This window comes from Melospiza georgiana, chromosome 17, assembly GCF_028018845.1.
Source record: "Melospiza georgiana isolate bMelGeo1 chromosome 17, bMelGeo1.pri, whole genome shotgun sequence".
Lineage (NCBI taxonomy): Eukaryota > Metazoa > Chordata > Aves > Passeriformes > Passerellidae > Melospiza > Melospiza georgiana.
In genome coordinates this window covers 15,742,738-15,770,727 of record NC_080446.1, presented here as the reverse complement: position 1 = coordinate 15,770,727, position 27,990 = coordinate 15,742,738, and positions in this window count along the sequence as shown.

Sequence of the window (27,990 nt, the reverse complement as noted above, 5' to 3'; positions counted from 1 at the left end):
GGGCTTCCTGGTTTTCAAAGTCCTTGGCCCAAGCCTAACAGTAACCCTAGGAAGGTAAATCAGCCGGGTATTAGGGTTCTTCCTAAGGAAAAAGCTGTGAAAGCAGCCATGTTGTGGCACTTTTGCACTCCCTTTTGGATGCCTTTCACAGCTCCAGTATGCCTGGAGGTCTGGGCTTCCTGATTTTAAAAATCCTAGCACAAGGCCTACCTAACCCCAACCCGACGACGAGAAAGGCAAATCAGCCAGGAATTAAGGATGTCCCCAAGGAAATAGCTGTGGAGGCAGGCATGTTGTGGTACTTTTGTGCTCTTCTTGGGTAGTCCTTCGCAGCTGCTGTGTTCTTGGAACTCAGGGCTTTCAGGTTAAAAGAACACTAACCATAGGCCTAACTCAAACCTCAACGCTAGGAAGGAAAACCAGCCTAAGGTTGGGGATGGTCTCATGGAAATAGCAGTGGAGGCAGCCAAGTTGTGTCACTTTTGCGCTCCCGTTGGGATGCCTTGAACAGCTGCAGTGTGCCTGGAGCACAGGGCTTCCTGGTTTTAAAAGTCCTTGGCCCAAGCCTAACAGTAACCCTAGGAAGGTAAATCAGCCGGGTATTAGGGTTCTTCCTAAGGAAAAAGCTGTGAAAGCAGCCATGTTGTGGCACTTTTGCACTCCCTTTTGGATGCCTTTCACAGCTCCAGTGTGCCTGGAGGTCTGGGCTTCCTGATTTTAAAAATCCTAGCACAAGGCCTACCTAACCCCAACCCGACGACGAGAAAGGCAAGTCAGCCAGGAATTAGGGATGTCCCCAAGGAAATAGCTGTGGAGACAGGCATGTTGTGGTACTTTTGTGCTCTTCTTGGGTAGTCCTTCGCAGCTGCTGTGTTCTTGGAACTCAGGGCTTTCTGGTTAAAAAACTCTAACCCTAGGCCTAACTCAAACCTCAACGCTAGGGAGGAAAATCAGCCTATGGTTGGGGATGGTCTCATGGAAATAGCAGTGGAGGCAGCCAAGTTGTGTCACTTTTGCACTCCCGTTGGGATGCCTTGAACAGCTGCAGTGTGCCTGGAGCACAGGGCTTCCTGGTTTTAAAAGTCCTTGGCCCAAGCCTAACAGTAACCCTAGGAAGGTAAATCAGCCGGGTATTAGGGTTCTTCCTAAGGAAAAAGCTGTGAAAGCAGCCATGTTGTGGCACTTTTGCACTCCCTTTTGGATGCCTTTCACAGCTCCAGTGTGCCTGGAGGTCTGGGCTTCCTGATTTTAGAAATCCTAGCACAAGGCCTACCTACCCCAACCCGACGACGAGAAAGGCAAATCAGCCAGGAATTAGGGATGTCCCCAAGGAAATAGCTGTGGAGGCAGGCATGTGGTGGTACTTTTGTGCTCTTCTTGGGTAGTCCTTCGCAGCTGCTGTGTTCTTGGAACTCAGGGCTTTCTGGTTAAAAAACTCTAACCCTAGGCGTAACTCAAACCTCAACGCTAGGAAGGAAAATCAGCCTATGGTTGGGGATGGTCTCATGGAAATAGCAGTGGAGGCAGCCAAGTTGTGTCACTTTTGCGCTCCCCTTGGGATGCCTTGAACAGCTGCAGTGTGCCTGGAGCACAGGGCTTCCTGGTTTTAAATGTCCTTGGCCCAAGCCTAACAGTAACCCTAGGAAGGTAAATCAGCCGGGTATTAGGGTTCTTCCTAAGGAAAAAGCTGTGAAAGCAGCCATGTTGTGGCACTTTTGCACTCCCTTTTGGATGCCTTTCACAGCTCCAGTATGCCTGGAGGTCTGGGCTTCCTGATTTTCAAAATCCTAGCACAAGGCCTACCTAACCCCAACCCGACGACGAGAAAGGCAAATCAGCCAGGAATTAGGGATGTCCCCAAGGAAATAGCTGTGGAGGCAGGCATGTGGTGGTACTTTTGTGCTCTTCTTGGGTAGTCCTTCGCAGCTGCTGTGTTCTTGGAACTCAGGGCTTTCAGGTTAAAAGAACACTAACCATAGGCCTAACTCAAAACTCAACGCTAGGAAGGAAAATCAGCCTATGGTTGGGGATGGTCTCATGGAAATAGCAGTGGAGGCAGCCAAGTTGTGTCACTTTTGCGCTCCCGTTGGGATGCCTTGAACAGCTGCAGTGTGCCTGGAGCACAGGGCTTCCTGGTTTTCAAAGTCCTTGGCCCAAGCCTAACAGTAACCCTAGGAAGGTAAATCAGCCGGGTATTAGGGTTCTTCCTAAGGAAAAAGCTGTGAAAGCAGCCATGTTGTGGCACTTTTGCACTCCCTTTTGGATGCCTTTCACAGCTCCAGTGTGCCTGGAGGTCTGGGCTTCCTGATTTTCAAATCCTAGCACAAGGCCTACCTAACCCCAACCCGATGACGAGAAAGGCAAATCAGCCAGGAATTAAGGATGTCCCCAAGGAAATAGCTGTGGAGGCAGGCATGTGGTGGTACTTTTGTGCTCTTCTTGGGTAGTCCTTCGCAGCTGCTGTGTTCTTGGAACTCAGGGCTTTCAGGTTAAAAGAACACTAACCATAGGCCTAACTCAAACCTCAACGCTAGGAAGGAAAATCAGCCTATGGTTGGGGATGGTCTCATGGAAATAGCAGTGGAGGCAGCCAAGTTGTGTCACTTTTGCGCTCCCGTTGGGATGCCTTGAACAGCTGCAGTGTTCCTGGAGCACAGGGCTTCCTGGTTTTAAAAGTCCTAGGCCCAAGCCTAACAGTAACCCTAGGAAGGTAAATCAGCCGGGTATTAGGGTTCTTCCTAAGGAAAAAGCTGTGAAAGCAGCCATGTTGTGGCACTTTTGCACTCCCTTTTGGATGCCTTTCACAGCTCCAGTGTGCCTGGAGGTCTGGGCTTCCTGATTTTAAAAATCCTAGCACAAGGCCTACCTAACCCCAACCCGACGACGAGAAAGGCAAATCAGCCAGGAATTAGGGATGTCCCCAAGGAAATAGCTGTGGAGGCAGGCATGTTGTGGTACTTTTGTGCTCTTCTTGGGTAGTCCTTCGCAGCTGCTGTGTTCTTGGAACTCAGGGCTTTCTGGTTAAAAAACTCTAACCCTAGGCCTAACTCAAACCTCAACGCTAGGAAGGAAAATCAGCCTATGGTTGGGGATGGTCTCATGGAAATAGCAGTGGAGGCAGCCAAGTTGTGTCACTTTTGCACTCCCGTTGGGATGCCTTGAACAGCTGCAGTGTTCCTGGAGCACAGGGCTTCCTGGTTTTAAAAGTCCTTGGCCCAAGCCTAACAGTAACCCTAGGAAGGTAAATCAGCGGGGTATTAGGGTTCTTCCTAAGGAAAAAGCTGTGAAAGCAGCCATGTTGTGGCACTTTTGCACTCCCTTTTGGATGCCTTTCACAGCTCCAGTGTGCCTGGAGGTCTGGGCTTCCTGATTTTAAAAATCCTAGCACAAGGCCTACCTAACCCCAACCCGACGACGAGAAAGGCAAATCAGCCAGGAATTAGGGATGTCCCCAAGGAAATAGCTGTGGAGGCAGGCATGTGGTGGTACTTTTGTGCTCTTCTTGGGTAGTCCTTCGCAGCTGCTGTGTTCTTGGAACTCAGGGCTTTCTGGTTAAAGAACACTTACCATAGGCCTAACTCAAACCTCAACGCTCGGAAGGAATATCAGCCTAAGGTTGGGGATGGTCTCATGGAAATAGCAGTGGAGGCAGCCAAGTTGTGTCACTTTTGCACTCCCGCTGGGATGCCTTGAACAGCTGCAGTGTTCCTGGAGCACAGGGCTTCCTGGTTTTCAAAGTCCTTGGCCCAAGCCTAACAGTAACCCTAGGAAGGTAAATCAGCCGGGTATTAGGGTTCTTCCTAAGGAAAAAGCTGTGAAAGCAGCCATGTTGTGGCACTTTTGCACTCCCTTTTGGATGCCTTTCACAGCTCCAGTATGCCTGGAGGTCTGGGCTTCCTGATTTTAAAAATCCTAGCACAAGGCCTACCTAACCCCAACCCGACGACGAGAAAGGCAAATCAGCCAGGAATTAAGGATGTCCCCAAGGAAATAGCTGTGGAGGCAGGCATGTGGTGGTACTTTTGTGCTCTTCTTGGGTAGTCCTTCGCAGCTGCTGTGTTCTTGGAACTCAGGGCTTTCAGGTTAAAAGAACACTAACCATAGGCCTAACTCAAACCTCAACGCTAGGAAGGAAAACCAGCCTAAGGTTGGGGATGGTCTCATGGAAATAGCAGTGGAGGCAGCCAAGTTGTGTAACTTTTGCGCTCCCCTTGGGATGCCTTGAACAGCTGCAGTGTGCCTGGAGCACAGGGCTTCCTGGTTTTAAAAGTCCTTGGCCCAAGCCTAACACTAACCCTAGGAAGGTAAATCAGCCGGGTATTAGGGTTCTTCCTAAGGAAAAAGCTGTGAAAGCAGCCATGTTGTGGCACTTTTGCACTCCCTTTTGGATGCCTTTCACAGCTCCAGTGTGCCTGGAGGTCTGGGCTTTCTGATTTTAAAAATCCTAGCACAAGGCCTACCTAACCCCAACCCGACGACGAGAAAGGCAAATCAGCCAGGAATTAGGGATGTCCCCAAGGAAATAGCTGTGGAGACAGGCATGTTGTGGTACTTTTGTGCTCTTCTTGGGTGGTCCTTCGCAGCTGCTGTGTTCTTGGAACTCAGGGCTTTCTGGTTAAAAAACTCTAACCCTAGGCCTAACTCAAACCTCAACGCTAGGGAGGAAAATCAGCCTATGGTTGGGGATGGTCTCATGGAAATAGCAGTGGAGGCAGCCAAGTTGTGTCACTTTTGCACTCCCGTTGGGATGCCTTGAACAGCTGCAGTGTGCCTGGAGCACAGGGCTTCCTGGTTTTAAAAGTCCTTGGCCCAAGCCTAACAGTAACCCTAGGAAGGTAAATCAGCCGGGTATTAGGGTTCTTCCTAAGGAAAAAGCTGTGAAAGCAGCCATGTTGTGGCACTTTTGCACTCCCTTTTGGATGCCTTTCACAGCTCCAGTGTGCCTGGAGGTCTGGGCTTCCTGATTTTAGAAATCCTAGCACAAGGCCTACCTAACCCCAACCCGACGACGAGAAAGGCAAATCAGCCAGGAATTAGGGATGTCCCCAAGGAAATAGCTGTGGAGGCAGGCATGTGGTGGTACTTTTGTGCTCTTCTTGGGTAGTCCTTCGCAACTGCTGTGTTCTTGGAACTCAGGGCTTTCTGGTTAAAAAACTCTAACCCTAGGCCTAACTCAAACCTCAACGCTAGGAAGGAAAATCAGCCTATGGTTGGGGATGGTCTCATGGAAATAGCAGTGGAGGCAGCCAAGTTGTGTCACTTTTGCACTTCCGTTGGGATGCCTTGAACAGCTGCAGTGTGCCTGGAACACAGGGCTTCCTGGTTTTAAAAGTCCTTGGCCCAAGCCTAACAGTAACCCTAGGAAGGTAAATCAGCCGGGTATTAGGGTTCTTCCTAAGGAAAAAGCTGTGAAAGCAGCCATGTTGTGGCACTTTTGCACTCCCTTTTGGATGCCTTTCACAGCTCCAGTGTGCCTGGAGGTCTGGGCTTCCTGATTTTCAAAATCCTAGCACAAGGCCTACCTAACCCAACCCGACGACGAGAAAGGCAAATCAGCCAGGAATTAAGGATGTCCCCAAGGAAATAGCTGTGGAGGCAGGCATGTTGTGGTACTTTTGTGCTCTTCTTGGGTAGTCCTTCGCAGCTGCTGTGTTCTTGGAACTCAGGGCTTTCAGGTTAAAAGAACACTAACCATAGGCCTAACTCAAACCTCAACGCTAGGAAGGAAAATCAGCCTATGGTTGGGGATGGTCTCATGGAAATAGCAGTGGAGGCAGCCAAGTTGTGTCACTTTTGCGCTCCCGTTGGGATGCCTTGAACAGCTGCAGTGTTCCTGGAGCACAGGGCTTCCTGGTTTTAAAAGTCCTAGGCCCAAGCCTAACAGTAACCCTAGGAAGGTAAATCAGCCGGGTATTAGGGTTCTTCCTAAGGAAAAAGCTGTGAAAGCAGCCATGTTGTGGCACTTTTGCACTCCCTTTTGGATGCCTTTCACAGCTCCAGTGTGCCTGGAGGTCTGGGCTTCCTGATTTTAGAAATCCTAGCACAAGGCCTACCTAACCCCAACCCGACGACGAGAAAGGCAAATCAGCCAGGAATTAGGGATGTCCCCAAGGAAATAGCTGTGGAGGCAGGCATGTTGTGGTACTTTTGTGCTCTTCTTGGGTAGTCCTTCGCAGCTGCTGTGTTCTTGGAACTCAGGGCTTTCTGGTTAAAAAACTCTAACCCTAGGCCTAACTCAAACCTCAACGCTAGGAAGGAAAATCAGCCTATGGTTGGGGATGGTCTCATGGAAATAGCAGTGGAGGCAGCCAAGTTGTGTCACTTTTGCACTCCCGTTGGGATGCCTTGAACAGCTGCAGTGTTCCTGGAGCACAGGGCTTCCTGGTTTTAAAAGTCCTTGGCCCAAGCCTAACAGTAACCCTAGGAAGGTAAATCAGCGGGGTATTAGGGTTCTTCCTAAGGAAAAAGCTGTGAAAGCAGCCATGTTGTGGCACTTTTGCACTCCCTTTTGGATGCCTTTCACAGCTCCAGTGTGCCTGGAGGTCTGGGCTTCCTGATTTTCAAAATCCTAGCACAAGGCCTACCTAACCCCAACCCGACGACGAGAAAGGCAAATCAGCCAGGAATTAGGGATGTCCCCAAGGAAATAGCTGTGGAGGCAGGCATGTGGTGGTACTTTTGTGCTCTTCTTGGGTAGTCCTTCGCAGCTGCTGTGTTCTTGGAACTCAGGGCTTTCTGGTTAAAGAACACTTACCATAGGCCTAACTCAAACCTCAACGCTCGGAAGGAATATCAGCCTAAGGTTGGGGATGGTCTCATGGAAATAGCAGTGGAGGCAGCCAAGTTGTGTCACTTTTGCACTCCCGCTGGGATGCCTTGAACAGCTGCAGTGTTCCTGGAGCACAGGGCTTCCTGGTTTTCAAAGTCCTTGGCCCAAGCCTAACAGTAACCCTAGGAAGGTAAATCAGCCGGGTATTAGGGTTCTTCCTAAGGAAAAAGCTGTGAAAGCAGCCATGTTGTGGCACTTTTGCACTCCCTTTTGGATGCCTTTCACAGCTCCAGTATGCCTGGAGGTCTGGGCTTCCTGATTTTAAAAATCCTAGCACAAGGCCTACCTAACCCCAACCCGACGACGAGAAAGGCAAATCAGCCAGGAATTAAGGATGTCCCCAAGGAAATAGCTGTGGAGGCAGGCATGTGGTGGTACTTTTGTGCTCTTCTTGGGTAGTCCTTCGCAGCTGCTGTGTTCTTGGAACTCAGGGCTTTCAGGTTAAAAGAACACTAACCATAGGCCTAACTCAAACCTCAACGCTAGGAAGGAAAACCAGCCTAAGGTTGGGGATGGTCTCATGGAAATAGCAGTGGAGGCAGCCAAGTTGTGTAACTTTTGCGCTCCCCTTGGGATGCCTTGAACAGCTGCAGTGTGCCTGGAGCACAGGGCTTCCTGGTTTTAAAAGTCCTTGGCCCAAGCCTAACACTAACCCTAGGAAGGTAAATCAGCCGGGTATTAGGGTTCTTCCTAAGGAAAAAGCTGTGAAAGCAGCCATGTTGTGGCACTTTTGCACTCCCTTTTGGATGCCTTTCACAGCTCCAGTGTGCCTGGAGGTCTGGGCTTTCTGATTTTAAAAATCCTAGCACAAGGCCTACCTAACCCCAACCCGACGACGAGAAAGGCAAATCAGCCAGGAATTAGGGATGTCCCCAAGGAAATAGCTGTGGAGACAGGCATGTTGTGGTACTTTTGTGCTCTTCTTGGGTGGTCCTTCGCAGCTGCTGTGTTCTTGGAACTCAGGGCTTTCTGGTTAAAAAACTCTAACCCTAGGCCTAACTCAAACCTCAACGCTAGGGAGGAAAATCAGCCTATGGTTGGGGATGGTCTCATGGAAATAGCAGTGGAGGCAGCCAAGTTGTGTCACTTTTGCACTCCCGTTGGGATGCCTTGAACAGCTGCAGTGTGCCTGGAGCACAGGGCTTCCTGGTTTTAAAAGTCCTTGGCCCAAGCCTAACAGTAACCCTAGGAAGGTAAATCAGCCGGGTATTAGGGTTCTTCCTAAGGAAAAAGCTGTGAAAGCAGCCATGTTGTGGCACTTTTGCACTCCCTTTTGGATGCCTTTCACAGCTCCAGTGTGCCTGGAGGTCTGGGCTTCCTGATTTTAGAAATCCTAGCACAAGGCCTACCTAACCCCAACCCGACGACGAGAAAGGCAAATCAGCCAGGAATTAGGGATGTCCCCAAGGAAATAGCTGTGGAGGCAGGCATGTGGTGGTACTTTTGTGCTCTTCTTGGGTAGTCCTTCGCAACTGCTGTGTTCTTGGAACTCAGGGCTTTCTGGTTAAAAAACTCTAACCCTAGGCCTAACTCAAACCTCAACGCTAGGAAGGAAAATCAGCCTATGGTTGGGGATGGTCTCATGGAAATAGCAGTGGAGGCAGCCAAGTTGTGTCACTTTTGCACTTCCGTTGGGATGCCTTGAACAGCTGCAGTGTGCCTGGAACACAGGGCTTCCTGGTTTTAAAAGTCCTTGGCCCAAGCCTAACAGTAACCCTAGGAAGGTAAATCAGCCGGGTATTAGGGTTCTTCCTAAGGAAAAAGCTGTGAAAGCAGCCATGTTGTGGCACTTTTGCACTCCCTTTTGGATGCCTTTCACAGCTCCAGTGTGCCTGGAGGTCTGGGCTTCCTGATTTTCAAAATCCTAGCACAAGGCCTACCTAACCCAACCCGACGACGAGAAAGGCAAATCAGCCAGGAATTAAGGATGTCCCCAAGGAAATAGCTGTGGAGGCAGGCATGTTGTGGTACTTTTGTGCTCTTCTTGGGTAGTCCTTCGCAGCTGCTGTGTTCTTGGAACTCAGGGCTTTCAGGTTAAAAGAACACTAACCATAGGCCTAACTCAAACCTCAACGCTAGGAAGGAAAATCAGCCTATGGTTGGGGATGGTCTCATGGAAATAGCAGTGGAGGCAGCCAAGTTGTGTCACTTTTGCGCTCCCGTTGGGATGCCTTGAACAGCTGCAGTGTTCCTGGAGCACAGGGCTTCCTGGTTTTAAAAGTCCTAGGCCCAAGCCTAACAGTAACCCTAGGAAGGTAAATCAGCCGGGTATTAGGGTTCTTCCTAAGGAAAAAGCTGTGAAAGCAGCCATGTTGTGGCACTTTTGCACTCCCTTTTGGATGCCTTTCACAGCTCCAGTGTGCCTGGAGGTCTGGGCTTCCTGATTTTAAAAATCCTAGCACAAGGCCTACCTAACCCCAACCCGACGACGAGAAAGGCAAATCAGCCAGGAATTAGGGATGTCCCCAAGGAAATAGCTGTGGAGGCAGGCATGTTGTGGTACTTTTGTGCTCTTCTTGGGTAGTCCTTCGCAGCTGCTGTGTTCTTGGAACTCAGGGCTTTCTGGTTAAAAAACTCTAACCCTAGGCCTAACTCAAACCTCAACGCTAGGAAGGAAAATCAGCCTATGGTTGGGGATGGTCTCATGGAAATAGCAGTGGAGGCAGCCAAGTTGTGTCACTTTTGCACTCCCGTTGGGATGCCTTGAACAGCTGCAGTGTTCCTGGAGCACAGGGCTTCCTGGTTTTAAAAGTCCTTGGCCCAAGCCTAACAGTAACCCTAGGAAGGTAAATCAGCGGGGTATTAGGGTTCTTCCTAAGGAAAAAGCTGTGAAAGCAGCCATGTTGTGGCACTTTTGCACTCCCTTTTGGATGCCTTTCACAGCTCCAGTGTGCCTGGAGGTCTGGGCTTCCTGATTTTCAAAATCCTAGCACAAGGCCTACCTAACCCCAACCCGACGACGAGAAAGGCAAATCAGCCAGGAATTAGGGATGTCCCCAAGGAAATAGCTGTGGAGGCAGGCATGTGGTGGTACTTTTGTGCTCTTCTTGGGTAGTCCTTCGCAGCTGCTGTGTTCTTGGAACTCAGGGCTTTCTGGTTAAAGAACACTTACCATAGGCCTAACTCAAACCTCAACGCTCGGAAGGAATATCAGCCTAAGGTTGGGGATGGTCTCATGGAAATAGCAGTGGAGGCAGCCAAGTTGTGTCACTTTTGCACTCCCGCTGGGATGCCTTGAACAGCTGCAGTGTTCCTGGAGCACAGGGCTTCCTGGTTTTCAAAGTCCTTGGCCCAAGCCTAACAGTAACCCTAGGAAGGTAAATCAGCCGGGTATTAGGGTTCTTCCTAAGGAAAAAGCTGTGAAAGCAGCCATGTTGTGGCACTTTTGCACTCCCTTTTGGATGCCTTTCACAGCTCCAGTATGCCTGGAGGTCTGGGCTTCCTGATTTTAAAAATCCTAGCACAAGGCCTACCTAACCCCAACCCGACGACGAGAAAGGCAAATCAGCCAGGAATTAAGGATGTCCCCAAGGAAATAGCTGTGGAGGCAGGCATGTTGTGGTACTTTTGTGCTCTTCTTGGGTAGTCCTTCGCAGCTGCTGTGTTCTTGGAACTCAGGGCTTTCAGGTTAAAAGAACACTAACCATAGGCCTAACTCAAACCTCAACGCTAGGAAGGAAAATCAGCCTATGGTTGGGGATGGTCTCATGGAAATAGCAGTGGAGGCAGCCAAGTTGTGTCACTTTTGCGCTCCCGTTGGGATGCCTTGAACAGCTGCAGTGTTCCTGGAGCACAGGGCTTCCTGGTTTTAAAAGTCCTAGGCCCAAGCCTAACAGTAACCCTAGGAAGGTAAATCAGCCGGGTATTAGGGTTCTTCCTAAGGAAAAAGCTGTGAAAGCAGCCATGTTGTGGCACTTTTGCACTCCCTTTTGGATGCCTTTCACAGCTCCAGTGTGCCTGGAGGTCTGGGCTTCCTGATTTTAAAAATCCTAGCACAAGGCCTACCTAACCCCAACCCGACGACGAGAAAGGCAAATCAGCCAGGAATTAGGGATGTCCCCAAGGAAATAGCTGTGGAGGCAGGCATGTTGTGGTACTTTTGTGCTCTTCTTGGGTAGTCCTTCGCAGCTGCTGTGTTCTTGGAACTCAGGGCTTTCTGGTTAAAAAACTCTAACCCTAGGCCTAACTCAAACCTCAACGCTAGGAAGGAAAATCAGCCTATGGTTGGGGATGGTCTCATGGAAATAGCAGTGGAGGCAGCCAAGTTGTGTCACTTTTGCACTCCCGTTGGGATGCCTTGAACAGCTGCAGTGTTCCTGGAGCACAGGGCTTCCTGGTTTTAAAAGTCCTTGGCCCAAGCCTAACAGTAACCCTAGGAAGGTAAATCAGCGGGGTATTAGGGTTCTTCCTAAGGAAAAAGCTGTGAAAGCAGCCATGTTGTGGCACTTTTGCACTCCCTTTTGGATGCCTTTCACAGCTCCAGTGTGCCTGGAGGTCTGGGCTTCCTGATTTTCAAAATCCTAGCACAAGGCCTACCTAACCCCAACCCGACGACGAGAAAGGCAAATCAGCCAGGAATTAGGGATGTCCCCAAGGAAATAGCTGTGGAGGCAGGCATGTGGTGGTACTTTTGTGCTCTTCTTGGGTAGTCCTTCGCAGCTGCTGTGTTCTTGGAACTCAGGGCTTTCTGGTTAAAGAACACTTACCATAGGCCTAACTCAAACCTCAACGCTCGGAAGGAATATCAGCCTAAGGTTGGGGATGGTCTCATGGAAATAGCAGTGGAGGCAGCCAAGTTGTGTCACTTTTGCACTCCCGCTGGGATGCCTTGAACAGCTGCAGTGTTCCTGGAGCACAGGGCTTCCTGGTTTTCAAAGTCCTTGGCCCAAGCCTAACAGTAACCCTAGGAAGGTAAATCAGCCGGGTATTAGGGTTCTTCCTAAGGAAAAAGCTGTGAAAGCAGCCATGTTGTGGCACTTTTGCACTCCCTTTTGGATGCCTTTCACAGCTCCAGTATGCCTGGAGGTCTGGGCTTCCTGATTTTAAAAATCCTAGCACAAGGCCTACCTAACCCCAACCCGACGACGAGAAAGGCAAATCAGCCAGGAATTAAGGATGTCCCCAAGGAAATAGCTGTGGAGGCAGGCATGTTGTGGTACTTTTGTGCTCTTCTTGGGTAGTCCTTCGCAGCTGCTGTGTTCTTGGAACTCAGGGCTTTCAGGTTAAAAGAACACTAACCATAGGCCTAACTCAAACCTCAACGCTAGGAAGGAAAACCAGCCTAAGGTTGGGGATGGTCTCATGGAAATAGCAGTGGAGGCAGCCAAGTTGTGTAACTTTTGCGCTCCCCTTGGGATGCCTTGAACAGCTGCAGTGTGCCTGGAGCACAGGGCTTCCTGGTTTTAAAAGTCCTTGGCCCAAGCCTAACACTAACCCTAGGAAGGTAAATCAGCCGGGTATTAGGGTTCTTCCTAAGGAAAAAGCTGTGAAAGCAGCCATGTTGTGGCACTTTTGCACTCCCTTTTGGATGCCTTTCACAGCTCCAGTGTGCCTGGAGGTCTGGGCTTTCTGATTTTAAAAATCCTAGCACAAGGCCTACCTAACCCCAACCCGACGACGAGAAAGGCAAATCAGCCAGGAATTAGGGATGTCCCCAAGGAAATAGCTGTGGAGACAGGCATGTTGTGGTACTTTTGTGCTCTTCTTGGGTGGTCCTTCGCAGCTGCTGTGTTCTTGGAACTCAGGGCTTTCTGGTTAAAAAACTCTAACCCTAGGCCTAACTCAAACCTCAACGCTAGGGAGGAAAATCAGCCTATGGTTGGGGATGGTCTCATGGAAATAGCAGTGGAGGCAGCCAAGTTGTGTCACTTTTGCACTCCCGTTGGGATGCCTTGAACAGCTGCAGTGTGCCTGGAGCACAGGGCTTCCTGGTTTTAAAAGTCCTTGGCCCAAGCCTAACAGTAACCCTAGGAAGGTAAATCAGCCGGGTATTAGGGTTCTTCCTAAGGAAAAAGCTGTGAAAGCAGCCATGTTGTGGCACTTTTGCACTCCCTTTTGGATGCCTTTCACAGCTCCAGTGTGCCTGGAGGTCTGGGCTTCCTGATTTTAGAAATCCTAGCACAAGGCCTACCTAACCCCAACCCGACGACGAGAAAGGCAAATCAGCCAGGAATTAGGGATGTCCCCAAGGAAATAGCTGTGGAGGCAGGCATGTGGTGGTACTTTTGTGCTCTTCTTGGGTAGTCCTTCGCAACTGCTGTGTTCTTGGAACTCAGGGCTTTCTGGTTAAAAAACTCTAACCCTAGGCCTAACTCAAACCTCAACGCTAGGAAGGAAAATCAGCCTATGGTTGGGGATGGTCTCATGGAAATAGCAGTGGAGGCAGCCAAGTTGTGTCACTTTTGCGCTCCCGTTGGGATGCCTTGAACAGCTGCAGTGTGCCTGGAGCACAGGGCTTCCTGGTTTTAAATGTCCTTGGCCCAAGCCTAACAGTAAACCTAGGAAGGTAAATCAGCCGGGTATTAGGGTTCTTCCTAAGGAAAAAGCTGTGAAAGCAGCCATGTTGTGGCACTTTTGCACTCCCTTTTGGATGCCTTTCACAGCTCCAGTGTGCCTGGAGGTCTGGGCTTCCTGATTTTCAAAATCCTAGCACAAGGCCTACCTAACCCCAACCCGACGACGAGAAAGGCAAATCAGCCAGGAATTAGGGATGTCCCCAAGGAAATAGCTGTGGAGGCAGGCATGTGGTGGTACTTTTGTGCTCTTCTTGGGTAGTCCTTCGCAGCTGCTGTGTTCTTGGACCTCAGGGCTTTCTGGTTAAAGAACACTTACCATAGGCCTAACTCAAAACTCAACGCTAGGAAGGAAAACCAGCCTAAGGTTGGGGATGGTCTCATGGAAATAGCAGTGGAGGCAGCCAAGTTGTGTCACTTTTGCACTCCCGTTGGGATGCCTTGAACAGCTGCAGTGTGCCTGGAACACAGGGCTTCCTGGTTTTAAAAGTCCTTGGCCCAAGCCTAACAGTAACCCTAGGAAGGTAAATCAGCCGGGTATTAGGGTTCTTCCTAAGGAAAAAGCTGTGAAAGCAGCCATGTTGTGGCACTTTTGCACTCCCTTTTGGATGCCTTTCACAGCTCCAGTGTGCCTGGAGGTCTGGGCTTCCTGATTTTAAAAATCAGGAAAAAAGCTTTTTTTTTAAAAAGCTTTTCCACTATGTCTGGCTAGGAAAAACTGTGCCAGCACAGAAAACATCTCCCATCGTGTTCTAGAAGTTGCACGGATGTCTGCCAAGTGTTTGGCAGGAAGAAAAGAAAAGTTGTCCAAAACAGCTTCCAATCGAATGTTCCTGTGATTGGAAAAGTCAGGAGAGTGCAAAGGTACTGTTTTCTATCAGTTGGCAAGGTGCGCACACAATCCCAGTGTTGTACAGCTTGCTTCTTCACCTTCCCGAAGCTGCCGCTCTCGCCGGCTGCCGGAGCCCAAGAAGCGGCTTCTTCGCGCAAAGACGATTGTGCCGCTCACAGCGCTCTCCTTAGCGCGGCTTCTGCCGAAAGACGCCCGGCAGCGGCTCTTACCTCCGGAGAGCATCCTACCTTCCTCTTTAGCTCCTCTTCTCATCTACACCTCGGCAACAAGCTTTTCCACTATGTCTGGCTAGGAAAAACGGTGCCAGCACAGAAAACATCTCCCCTCGTGTTCTAGAAGTTGCACGGATGTCTGCCAAGTGTTTGGCAGGAAGAAAAGAAAAGTTGTCCAAAACAGCTTCCAATCGAATGTTCCTGTGATTGGAAAAGTCAGGAGAGTGCAAAGGTACTGTTTTCTATCAGTTGGCAAGGTGCGCACACAATCCCAGTGTTGTACAGCTTGCTTCTTCACCTTCCCGAAGCTGCCGCTCTCGCCGGCTGCCGGAGCCCAAGAAGCGGCTTCTTCGCGCAAAGACGATTGTGCCGCTCACAGCGCTCTCCCTAGCGCGGCTTCTGCCGAAAGACGCCCGGCAGCGGCTCTTACCTCCGGAGAGCATCCTACCTTCCTCTTTAGCTCCTCTTCTCATCTACACCTCGGCAACAAGCTTTTCCACTATGTCTGGCTAGGAAAAACTGTGCCAGCACAGAAAACATCTCCCATCGTGTTCTAGAAGTTGCACGGATGTCTGCCAAGTGTTTGGCAGGAAGAAAAGAAAAGTTGTCCAAAACAGCTTCCAATCGAATGTTCCTGTGATTGGAAAAGTCAGGAGAGTGCAAAGGTACTGTTTTCTATCAGTTGGCAAGGTGCGCACACAATCCCAGTGTTGTACAGCTTGCTTCTTCACCTTCCCGAAGCTGCCGCTCTCGCCGGCTGCCGGAGCCCAAGAAGCGGCTTCTTCGCGCAAAGACGATTGTGCCGCTCACAGCGCTCTCCTTAGCGCGGCTTCTGCCGAAAGACGCCCGGCAGCGGCTCTTACCTCCGGAGAGCATCCTACCTTCCTCTTTAGCTCCTCTTCTCATCTACACCTCGGCAACAAGCTTTTCCACTATGTCTGGCTAGGAAAAACGGTGCCAGCACAGAAAACATCTCCCCTCGTGTTCTAGAAGTTGCACGGATGTCTGCCAAGTGTTTGGCAGGAAGAAAAGAAAAGTTGTCCAAAACAGCTTCCAATCGAATGTTCCTGTGATTGGAAAAGTCAGGAGAGTGCAAAGGTACTGTTTTCTATCAGTTGGCAAGGTGCGCACACAATCCCAGTGTTGTACAGCTTGCTTCTTCACCTTCCCGAAGCTGCCGCTCTCGCCGGCTGCCGGAGCCCAAGAAGCGGCTTCTTCGCGCAAAGACGATTGTGCCGCTCACAGCGCTCTCCCTAGCGCGGCTTCTGCCGAAAGACGCCCGGCAGCGGCTCTTACCTCCGGAGAGCATCCTACCTTCCTCTTTAGCTCCTCTTCTCATCTACACCTCGGCAACAAGCTTTTCCACTATGTCTGGCTAGGAAAAACTGTGCCAGCACAGAAAACATCTCCCCTCGTGTTCTAGAAGTTGCACGGATGTCTGCCAAGTGTTTGGCAGGAAGAAAAGAAAAGTTGTCCAAAACAGCTTCCAATCGAATGTTCCTGTGATTGGAAAAGTCAGGAGAGTGCAAAGGTACTGTTTTCTATCAGTTGGCAAGGTGCGCACACAATCCCAGTGTTGTACAGCTTGCTTCTTCACCTTCCCGAAGCTGCCGCTCTCGCCGGCTGCCGGAGCCCAAGAAGCGGCTTCTTCGCGCAAAGACGATTGTGCCGCTCACAGTGCTCTCCTTAGCGCGGCTTCTGCCGAAAGACGCCCGGCAGCGGCTCTTACCTCCGGAGAGCATCCTACCTTCCTCTTTAGCTCCTCTTCTCATCTACACCTCGGCAACAAGCTTTTCCACTATGTCTGGCTAGGAAAAACTGTGCCAGCACAGAAAACATCTCCCCTCGTGTTCTAGAAGTTGCACGGATGTCTGCCAAGTGTTTGGCAGGAAGAAAAGAAAAGTTGTCCAAAACAGCTTCCAATCGAATGTTCCTGTGATTGGAAAAGTCAGGAGAGTGCAAAGGCACTGTTTTCTATCAGTTGGCAAAGTGCGCACACAATCCCAGTGTTGTACAGCTTGCTTCTTCACCTTCCCGAAGCTGCCGCTCTCGCCGGCTGCCGGAGCCCAAGAAGCGGCTTCTTCGCGCAAAGACGATTGTGCCGCTCACAGTGCTCTCCTTAGCGCGGCTTCTGCCGAAAGACGCCCGGCAGCGGCTCTTACCTCCGGAGAGCATCCTACCTTCCTCTTTAGCTCCTCTTCTCATCTACACCTCGGCAACAAGCTTTTCCACTATGTCTGGCTAGGAAAAACTGTGCCAGCACAGAAAACATCTCCCCTCGTGTTCTAGAAGTTGCACGGATGTCTGCCAAGTGTTTGGCAGGAAGAAAAGAAAAGTTGTCCAAAACAGCTTCCAATCGAATGTTCCTGTGATTGGAAAAGTCAGGAGAGTGCAAAGGTACTGTTTTCTATCAGTTGGCAAGGTGCGCACACAATCCCAGTGTTGTACAGCTTGCTTCTTCACCTTCCCGAAGCTGCCGCTCTCGCCGGCTGCCGGAGCCCAAGAAGCGGCTTCTTCGCGCAAAGACGATTGTGCCGCTCACAGCGCTCTCCTTAGCGCGGCTTCTGCCGAAAGACGCCCGGCAGCGGCTCTTACCCCCGGAGAGCATCCTACCTTCCTCTTTAGCTCCTCTTCTCATCTACACCTCGGCAACAAGCTTTTCCACTATGTCTGGCTAGGAAAAACGGTGCCAGCACAGAAAACATCTCCCCTCGTGTTCTAGAAGTTGCACGGATGTCTGCCAAGTGTTTGGCAGGAAGAAAAGAAAAGTTGTCCAAAACAGCTTCCAATCGAATGTTCCTGTGATTGGAAAAGTCAGGAGAGTGCAAAGGTACTGTTTTCTATCAGTTGGCAAGGTGCGCACACAATCCCAGTGTTGTACAGCTTGCTTCTTCACCTTCCCGAAGCTGCCGCTCTCGCCGGCTGCCGGAGCCCAAGAAGCGGCTTCTTCGCGCAAAGACGATTGTGCCGCTCACAGCGCTCTCCCTAGCGCGGCTTCTGCCGAAAGACGCCCGGCAGCGGCTCTTACCTCCGGAGAGCATCCTACCTTCCTCTTTAGCTCCTCTTCTCATCTACACCTCGGCAACAAGCTTTTCCACTATGTCTGGCTAGGAAAAACTGTGCCAGCACAGAAAACATCTCCCCTCGTGTTCTAGAAGTTGCACGGATGTCTGCCAAGTGTTTGGCAGGAAGAAAAGAAAAGTTGTCCAAAACAGCTTCCAATCGAATGTTCCTGTGATTGGAAAAGTCAGGAGAGTGCAAAGGTACTGTTTTCTATCAGTTGGCAAGGTGCGCACACAATCCCAGTGTTGTACAGCTTCCTTCTTCACCTTCCCGAAGCTGCCGCTCTCGCCGGCTGCCGGAGCCCAAGAAGCGGCTTCTTCGCGCAAAGACGATTGTGCCGCTCACAGTGCTCTCCTTAGCGCGGCTTCTGCCGAAAGACGCCCGGCAGCGGCTCTTACCTCCGGAGAGCATCCTACCTTCCTCTTTAGCTCCTCTTCTCATCTACACCTCGGCAACAAGCTTTTCCACTATGTCTGGCTAGGAAAAACTGTGCCAGCACAGAAAACATCTCCCCTCGTGTTCTAGAAGTTGCACGGATGTCTGCCAAGTGTTTGGCAGGAAGAAAAGAAAAGTTGTCCAAAACAGCTTCCAATCGAATGTTCCTGTGATTGGAAAAGTCAGGAGAGTGCAAAGGCACTGTTTTCTATCAGTTGGCAAAGTGCGCACACAATCCCAGTGTTGTACAGCTTGCTTCTTCACCTTCCCGAAGCTGCCGCTCTCGCCGGCTGCCGGAGCCCAAGAAGCGGCTTCTTCGCGCAAAGACGATTGTGCCGCTCACAGTGCTCTCCTTAGCGCGGCTTCTGCCGAAAGACGCCCGGCAGCGGCTCTTACCTCCGGAGAGCATCCTACCTTCCTCTTTAGCTCCTCTTCTCATCTACACCTCGGCAACAAGCTTTTCCACTATGTCTGGCTAGGAAAAACTGTGCCAGCACAGAAAACATCTCCCCTCGTGTTCTAGAAGTTGCACGGATGTCTGCCAAGTGTTTGGCAGGAAGAAAAGAAAAGTTGTCCAAAACAGCTTCCAATCGAATGTTCCTGTGATTGGAAAAGTCAGGAGAGTGCAAAGGTACTGTTTTCTATCAGTTGGCAAGGTGCGCACACAATCCCAGTGTTGTACAGCTTGCTTCTTCACCTTCCCGAAGCTGCTGCTCTCGCCGGCTGCCGGAGCCCAAGAAGCGGCTTCTTCGCGCAAAGACGATTGTGCCGCTCACAGTGCTCTCCTTAGCGCGGCTTCTGCCGAAAGACGCCCGGCAGCGGCTCTTACCTCCGGAGAGCATCCTACCTTCCTCTTTAGCTCCTCTTCTCATCTACACCTCGGCAACAAGCTTTTCCACTATGTCTGGCTAGGAAAAACTGTGCCAGCACAGAAAACATCTCCCCTCGTGTTCTAGAAGTTGCACGGATGTCTGCCAAGTGTTTGGCAGGAAGAAAAGAAAAGTTGTCCAAAACAGCTTCCAATCGAATGTTCCTGTGATTGGAAAAGTCAGGAGAGTGCAAAGGTACTGTTTTCTATCAGTTGGCAAGGTGCGCACACAATCCCAGTGTTGTACAGCTTGCTTCTTCACCTTCCCGAAGCTGCCGCTCTCGCCGGCTGCCGGAGCCCAAGAAGCGGCTTCTTCGCGCAAAGACGATTGTGCCGCTCACAGCGCTCTCCTTAGCGCGGCTTCTGCCGAAAGACGCCCGGCAGCGGCTCTTACCTCCGGAGAGCATCCTACCTTCCTCTTTAGCTCCTCTTCTCATCTACACCTCGGCAACAAGCTTTTCCACTATGTCTGGCTAGGAAAAACTGTGCCAGCACAGAAAACATCTCCCCTCGTGTTCTAGAAGTTGCACGGATGTCTGCCAAGTGTTTGGCAGGAAGAAAAGAAAAGTTGTCCAAAACAGCTTCCAATCGAATGTTCCTGTGATTGGAAAAGTCAGGAGAGTGCAAAGGTACTGTTTTCTATCAGTTGGCAAGGTGCGCACACAATCCCAGTGTTGTACAGCTTGCTTCTTCACCTTCCCGAAGCTGCCGCTCTCGCCGGCTGCCGGAGCCCAAGAAGCGGCTTCTTCGCGCAAAGACGATTGTGCCGCTCACAGCGCTCTCCTTAGCGCGGCTTCTGCCGAAAGACGCCCGGCAGCGGCTCTTACCTCCGGAGAGCATCCTACCTTCCTCTTTAGCTCCTCTTCTCATCTACACCTCGGCAACAAGCTTTTCCACTATGTCTGGCTAGGAAAAACTGTGCCAGCACAGAAAACATCTCCCCTCGTGTTCTAGAAGTTGCACGGATGTCTGCCAAGTGTTTGGCAGGAAGAAAAGAAAAGTTGTCCAAAACAGCTTCCAATCGAATGTTCCTGTGATTGGAAAAGTCAGGAGAGTGCAAAGGTACTGTTTTCTATCAGTTGGCAAGGTGCGCACACAATCCCAGTGTTGTACAGCTTGCTTCTTCACCTTCCCGAAGCTGCCGCTCTCGCCGGCTGCCGGAGCCCAAGAAGCGGCTTCTTCGCGCAAAGACGATTGTGCCGCTCACAGCGCTCTCCTTAGCGCGGCTTCTGCCGAAAGACGCCCGGCAGCGGCTCTTACCTCCGGAGAGCATCCTACCTTCCTCTTTAGCTCCTCTTCTCATCTACACCTCGGCAACAAGCTTTTCCACTATGTCTGGCTAGGAAAAACTGTGCCAGCACAGAAAACATCTCCCATCGTGTTCTAGAAGTTGCACGGATGTCTGCCAAGTGTTTGGCAGGAAGAAAAGAAAAGTTGTCCAAAACAGCTTCCAATCGAATGTTCCTGTGATTGGAAAAGTCAGGAGAGTGCAAAGGTACTGTTTTCTATCAGTTGGCAAGGTGCGCACACAATCCCAGTGTTGTACAGCTTGCTTCTTCACCTTCCCGAAGCTGCCGCTCTCGCCGGCTGCCGGAGCCCAAGAAGCGGCTTCTTCGCGCAAAGACGATTGTGCCGCTCACAGCGCTCTCCTTAGCGCGGCTTCTGCCAAAAGACGCCCGGCAGCGGCTCTTACCTCCGGAGAGCATCCTACCTTCCTCTTTAGCTCCTCTTCTCATCTACACCTCGGCAACAAGCTTTTCCACTATGTCTGGCTAGGAAAAACTGTGCCAGCACAGAAAACATCTCCCATCGTGTTCTAGAAGTTGCACGGATGTCTGCCAAGTGTTTGGCAGGAAGAAAAGAAAAGTTGTCCAAAACAGCTTCCAATCGAATGTTCCTGTGATTGGAAAAGTCAGGAGAGTGCAAAGGCACTGTTTTCTATCAGTTGGCAAGGTGCGCACACAATCCCAGTGTTGTACAGCTTGCTTCTTCACCTTCCCGAAGCTGCCGCTCTCGCCGGCTGCCGGAGCCCAAGAAGCGGCTTCTTCGCGCAAAGACGATTGTGCCGCTCACAGTGCTCTCCTTAGCGCGGCTTCTGCCGAAAGACGCCCGGCAGCGGCTCTTACCTCCGGAGAGCATCCTACCTTCCTCTTTAGCTCCTCTTCTCATCTACACCTCGGCAACAAGCTTTTCCACTATGTCTGGCTAGGAAAAACTGTGCCAGCACAGAAAACATCTCCCATCGTGTTCTAGAAGTTGCACGGATGTCTGCCAAGTGTTTGGCAGGAAGAAAAGAAAAGTTGTCCAAAACAGCTTCCAATCGAATGTTCCTGTGATTGGAAAAGTCAGGAGAGTGCAAAGGTACTGTTTTCTATCAGTTGGCAAGGTGCGCACACAATCCCAGTGTTGTACAGCTTGCTTCTTCACCTTCCCGAAGCTGCCGCTCTCGCCGGCTGCCGGAGCCCAAGAAGCGGCTTCTTCGCGCAAAGACGATTGTGCCGCTCACAGCGCTCTCCTTAGCGCGGCTTCTGCCGAAAGACGCCCGGCAGCGGCTCTTACCTCCGGAGAGCATCCTACCTTCCTCTTTAGCTCCTCTTCTCATCTACACCTCGGCAACAAGCTTTTCCACTATGTCTGGCTAGGAAAAACTGTGCCAGCACAGAAAACATCTCCCCTCGTGTTCTAGAAGTTGCACGGATGTCTGCCAAGTGTTTGGCAGGAAGAAAAGAAAAGTTGTCCAAAACAGCTTCCAATCGAATGTTCCTGTGATTGGAAAAGTCAGGAGAGTGCAAAGGTACTGTTTTCTATCAGTTGGCAAGGTGCGCACACAATCCCAGTGTTGTACAGCTTGCTTCTTCACCTTCCCGAAGCTGCTGCTCTCGCCGGCTGCCGGAGCCCAAGAAGCGGCTTCTTCGCGCAAAGACGATTGTGCCGCTCACAGTGCTCTCCTTAGCGCGGCTTCTGCCGAAAGACGCCCGGCAGCGGCTCTTACCTCCGGAGAGCATCCTACCTTCCTCTTTAGCTCCTCTTCTCATCTACACCTCGGCAACAAGCTTTTCCACTATGTCTGGCTAGGAAAAACTGTGCCAGCACAGAAAACATCTCCCCTCGTGTTCTAGAAGTTGCACGGATGTCTGCCAAGTGTTTGGCAGGAAGAAAAGAAAAGTTGTCCAAAACAGCTTCCAATCGAATGTTCCTGTGATTGGAAAAGTCAGGAGAGTGCAAAGGTACTGTTTTCTATCAGTTGGCAAGGTGCGCACACAATCCCAGTGTTGTACAGCTTGCTTCTTCACCTTCCCGAAGCTGCCGCTCTCGCCGGCTGCCGGAGCCCAAGAAGCGGCTTCTTCGCGCAAAGACGATTGTGCCGCTCACAGCGCTCTCCTTAGCGCGGCTTCTGCCGAAAGACGCCCGGCAGCGGCTCTTACCTCCGGAGAGCATCCTACCTTCCTCTTTAGCTCCTCTTCTCATCTACACCTCGGCAACAAGCTTTTCCACTATGTCTGGCTAGGAAAAACTGTGCCAGCACAGAAAACATCTCCCCTCGTGTTCTAGAAGTTGCACGGATGTCTGCCAAGTGTTTGGCAGGAAGAAAAGAAAAGTTGTCCAAAACAGCTTCCAATCGAATGTTCCTGTGATTGGAAAAGTCAGGAGAGTGCAAAGGTACTGTTTTCTATCAGTTGGCAAGGTGCGCACACAATCCCAGTGTTGTACAGCTTGCTTCTTCACCTTCCCGAAGCTGCCGCTCTCGCCGGCTGCCGGAGCCCAAGAAGCGGCTTCTTCGCGCAAAGACGATTGTGCCGCTAACAGCGCTCTCCTTAGCGCGGCTTCTGCCGAAAGACGCCCGGCAGCGGCTCTTACCTCCGGAGAGCATCCTACCTTCCTCTTTAGCTCCTCTTCTCATCTACACCTCGGCAACAAGCTTTTCCACTATGTCTGGCTAGGAAAAACTGTGCCAGCACAGAAAACATCTCCCCTCGTGTTCTAGAAGTTGCACGGATGTCTGCCAAGTGTTTGGCAGGAAGAAAAGAAAAGTTGTCCAAAACAGCTTCCAATCGAATGTTCCTGTGATTGGAAAAGTCAGGAGAGTGCAAAGGTACTGTTTTCTATCAGTTGGCAAGGTGCGCACACAATCCCAGTGTTGTACAGCTTGCTTCTTCACCTTCCCGAAGCTGCCGCTCTCGCCGGCTGCCGGAGCCCAAGAAGCGGCTTCTTCGCGCAAAGACGATTGTGCCGCTCACAGTGCTCTCCTTAGCGCGGCTTCTGCCGAAAGACGCCCGGCAGCGGCTCTTACCTCCGGAGAGCATCCTACCTTCCTCTTTAGCTCCTCTTCTCATCTACACCTCGGCAACAAGCTTTTCCACTATGTCTGGCTAGGAAAAACTGTGCCAGCACAGAAAACACCTCCCCTCGTGTTCTAGAAGTTGCACGGATGTCTGCCAAGTGTTTGGCAGGAAGAAAAGAAAAGTTGTCCAAAACAGCTTCCAATCGAATGTTCCTGTGATTGGAAAAGTCAGGAGAGTGCAAAGGTACTGTTTTCTATCAGTTGGCAAGGTGCGCACACAATCCCAGTGTTGTACAGCTTGCTTCTTCACCTTCCCGAAGCTGCCGCTCTCGCCGGCTGCCGGAGCCCAAGAAGCGGCTTCTTCGCGCAAAGACGATTGTGCCGCTCACAGCGCTCTCCTTAGCGCGGCTTCTGCCGAAAGACGCCCGGCAGCGGCTCTTACCTCCGGAGAGCATCCTACCTTCCTCTTTAGCTCCTCTTCTCATCTACACCTCGGCAACAAGCTTTTCCACTATGTCTGGCTAGGAAAAACTGTGCCAGCACAGAAAACATCTCCCCTCGTGTTCTAGAAGTTGCACGGATGTCTGCCAAGTGTTTGGCAGGAAGAAAAGAAAAGTTGTCCAAAACAGCTTCCAATCGAATGTTCCTGTGATTGGAAAAGTCAGGAGAGTGCAAAGGTACTGTTTTCTATCAGTTGGCAAGGTGCGCACACAATCCCAGTGTTGTACAGCTTGCTTCTTCACCTTCCCGAAGCTGCCACTCTCGCCGGCTGCCGGAGCCCAAGAAGCGGCTTCTTCGCGCAAAGACGATTGTGCCGCTCACAGCGCTCTCCCTAGCGCGGCTTCTGCCGAAAGACGCCCGGCAGCGGCTCTTACCTCCGGAGAGCATCCTACCTTCCTCTTTAGCTCCTCTTCTCATCTACACCTCGGCAACAAGCTTTTCCACTATGTCTGGCTAGGAAAAACTGTGCCAGCACAGAAAACATCTCCCCTCGTGTTCTAGAAGTTGCACGGATGTCTGCCAAGTGTTTGGCAGGAAGAAAAGAAAAGTTGTCCAAAACAGCTTCCAATCGAATGTTCCTGTGATTGGAAAAGTCAGGAGAGTGCAAAGGTACTGTTTTCTATCAGTTGGCAAGGTGCGCACACAATCCCAGTGTTGTACAGCTTGCTTCTTCACCTTCCCGAAGCTGCCGCTCTCGCCGGCTGCCGGAGCCCAAGAAGCGGCTTCTTCGCGCAAAGACGATTGTGCCGCTCACAGTGCTCTCCTTAGCGCGGCTTCTGCCGAAAGACGCCCGGCAGCGGCTCTTACCTCCGGAGAGCATCCTACCTTCCTCTTTAGCTCCTCTTCTCATCTACACCTCGGCAACAAGCTTTTCCACTATGTCTGGCTAGGAAAAACTGTGCCAGCACAGAAAACATCTCCCCTCGTGTTCTAGAAGTTGCACGGATGTCTGCCAAGTGTTTGGCAGGAAGAAAAGAAAAGTTGTCCAAAACAGCTTCCAATCGAATGTTCCTGTGATTGGAAAAGTCAGGAGAGTGCAAAGGTACTGTTTTCTATCAGTTGGCAAGGTGCGCACACAATCCCAGTGTTGTACAGCTTGCTTCTTCACCTTCCCGAAGCTGCCGCTCTCGCCGGCTGCCGGAGCCCAAGAAGCGGCTTCTTCGCGCAAAGACGATTGTGCCGCTCACAGCGCTCTCCTTTGCGCGGCTTCTGCCGAAAGACGCCCGGCAGCGGCTCTTACCTCCGGAGAGCATCCTACCTTCCTCTTTAGCTCCTCTTCTCATCTACACCTCGGCAACAAGCTTTTCCACTATGTCTGGCTAGGAAAAACTGTGCCAGCACAGAAAACATCTCCCCTCGTGTTCTAGAAGTTGCACGGATGTCTGCCAAGTGTTTGGCAGGAAGAAAAGAAAAGTTGTCCAAAACAGCTTCCAATCGAATGTTCCTGTGATTGGAAAAGTCAGGAGAGTGCAAAGGTACTGTTTTCTATCAGTTGGCAAGGTGCGCACACAATCCCAGTGTTGTACAGCTTGCTTCTTCACCTTCCCGAAGCTGCCGCTCTCGCCGGCTCCCGGAGCGCGAGAAGCGGCTTCTTCGCGCAAAGACGATTGTGCCGCTCACAGTGCTCTCCTTAGCGCGGCTTCTGCCGAAAGACGCCCGGCAGCGGCTCTTACCTCCGGAGAGCATCCTACCTTCCTCTTTAGCTCCTCTTCTCATCTACACCTCGGCAACAAGCTTTTCCACTATGTCTGGCTAGGAAAAACTGTGCCAGCACAGAAAACATCTCCCCTCGTGTTCTAGAAGTTGCACGGATGTCTGCCAAGTGTTTGGCAGGAAGAAAAGAAAACTTGTCCAAAACAGCTTCCAATCGAATGTTCCTGTGATTGGAAAAGTCAGGAGAGTGCAAAGGCACTGTTTTCTATCAGTTGGCAAGGTGCGCACACAATCCCAGTGTTGTACAGCTTGCTTCTTCACCTTCCCGAAGCTGCCGCTCTCGCCGGCTGCCGGAGCCCAAGAAGCGGCTTCTTCGCGCAAAGACGATTGTGCCGCTCACAGTGCTCTCCTTAGCGCGGCTTCTGCCGAAAGACGCCCGGCAGCGGCTCTTACCTCCGGAGAGCATCCTACCTTCCTCTTTAGCTCCTCTTCTCATCTACACCTCGGCAACAAGCTTTTCCACTATGTCTGGCTAGGAAAAACTGTGCCAGCACAGAAAACATCTCCCCTCGTGTTCTAGAAGTTGCACGGATGTCTGCCAAGTGTTTGGCAGGAAGAAAAGAAAAGTTGTCCAAAACAGCTTCCAATCGAATGTTCCTGTGATTGGAAAAGTCAGGAGAGTGCAAAGGTACTGTTTTCTATCAGTTGGCAAGGTGCGCACACAATCCCAGTGTTGTACAGCTTGCTTCTTCACCTTCCCGAAGCTGCTGCTCTCGCCGGCTGCCGGAGCCCAAGAAGCGGCTTCTTCGCGCAAAGACGATTGTGCCGCTCACAGTGCTCTCCTTAGCGCGGCTTCTGCCGAAAGACGCCCGGCAGCGGCTCTTACCTCCGGAGAGCATCCTACCTTCCTCTTTAGCTCCTCTTCTCATCTACACCTCGGCAACAAGCTTTTCCACTATGTCTGGCTAGGAAAAACTGTGCCAGCACAGAAAACATCTCCCCTCGTGTTCTAGAAGTTGCACGGATGTCTGCCAAGTGTTTGGCAGGAAGAAAAGAAAAGTTGTCCAAAACAGCTTCCAATCGAATGTTCCTGTGATTGGAAAAGTCAGGAGAGTGCAAAGGTACTGTTTTCTATCAGTTGGCAAGGTGCGCACACAATCCCAGTGTTGTACAGCTTGCTTCTTCACCTTCCCGAAGCTGCCGCTCTCGCCGGCTGCCGGAGCCCAAGAAGCGGCTTCTTCGCGCAAAGACGATTGTGCCGCTCACAGCGCTCTCCTTAGCGCGGCTTCTGCCGAAAGACGCCCGGCAGCGGCTCTTACCTCCGGAGAGCATCCTACCTTCCTCTTTAGCTCCTCTTCTCATCTACACCTCGGCAACAAGCTTTTCCACTATGTCTGGCTAGGAAAAACTGTGCCAGCACAGAAAACATCTCCCCTCGTGTTCTAGAAGTTGCACGGATGTCTGCCAAGTGTTTGGCAGGAAGAAAAGAAAAGTTGTCCAAAACAGCTTCCAATCGAATGTTCCTGTGATTGGAAAAGTCAGGAGAGTGCAAAGGTACTGTTTTCTATCAGTTGGCAAGGTGCGCACACAATCCCAGTGTTGTACAGCTTGCTTCTTCACCTTCCCGAAGCTGCCGCTCTCGCCGGCTGCCGGAGCCCAAGAAGCGGCTTCTTCGCGCAAAGACGATTGTGCCGCTAACAGCGCTCTCCTTAGCGCGGCTTCTGCCGAAAGACGCCCGGCAGCGGCTCTTACCTCCGGAGAGCATCCTACCTTCCTCTTTAGCTCCTCTTCTCATCTACACCTCGGCAACAAGCTTTTCCACTATGTCTGGCTAGGAAAAACTGTGCCAGCACAGAAAACATCTCCCATCGTGTTCTAGAAGTTGCACGGATGTCTGCCAAGTGTTTGGCAGGAAGAAAAGAAAAGTTGTCCAAAACAGCTTCCAATCGAATGTTCCTGTGATTGGAAAAGTCAGGAGAGTGCAAAGGTACTGTTTTCTATCAGTTGGCAAGGTGCGCACACAATCCCAGTGTTGTACAGCTTGCTTCTTCACCTTCCCGAAGCTGCCGCTCTCGCCGGCTGCCGGAGCCCAAGAAGCGGCTTCTTCGCGCAAAGACGATTGTGCCGCTCACAGCGCTCTCCTTAGCGCGGCTTCTGCCGAAAGACGCCCGGCAGCGGCTCTTACCTCCGGAGAGCATCCTACCTTCCTCTTTAGCTCCTCTTCTCATCTACACCTCGGCAACAAGCTTTTCCACTATGTCTGGCTAGGAAAAACTGTGCCAGCACAGAAAACATCTCCCCTCGTGTTCTAGAAGTTGCACGGATGTCTGCCAAGTGTTTGGCAGGAAGAAAAGAAAAGTTGTCCAAAACAGCTTCCAATCGAATGTTCCTGTGATTGGAAAAGTCAGGAGAGTGCAAAGGTACTGTTTTCTATCAGTTGGCAAGGTGCGCACACAATCCCAGTGTTGTACAGCTTGCTTCTTCACCTTCCCGAAGCTGCCACTCTCGCCGGCTGCCGGAGCCCAAGAAGCGGCTTCTTCGCGCAAAGACGATTGTGCCGCTCACAGCGCTCTCCCTAGCGCGGCTTCTGCCGAAAGACGCCCGGCAGCGGCTCTTACCTCCGGAGAGCATCCTACCTTCCTCTTTAGCTCCTCTTCTCATCTACACCTCGGCAACAAGCTTTTCCACTATGTCTGGCTAGGAAAAACTGTGCCAGCACAGAAAACATCTCCCCTCGTGTTCTAGAAGTTGCACGGATGTCTGCCAAGTGTTTGGCAGGAAG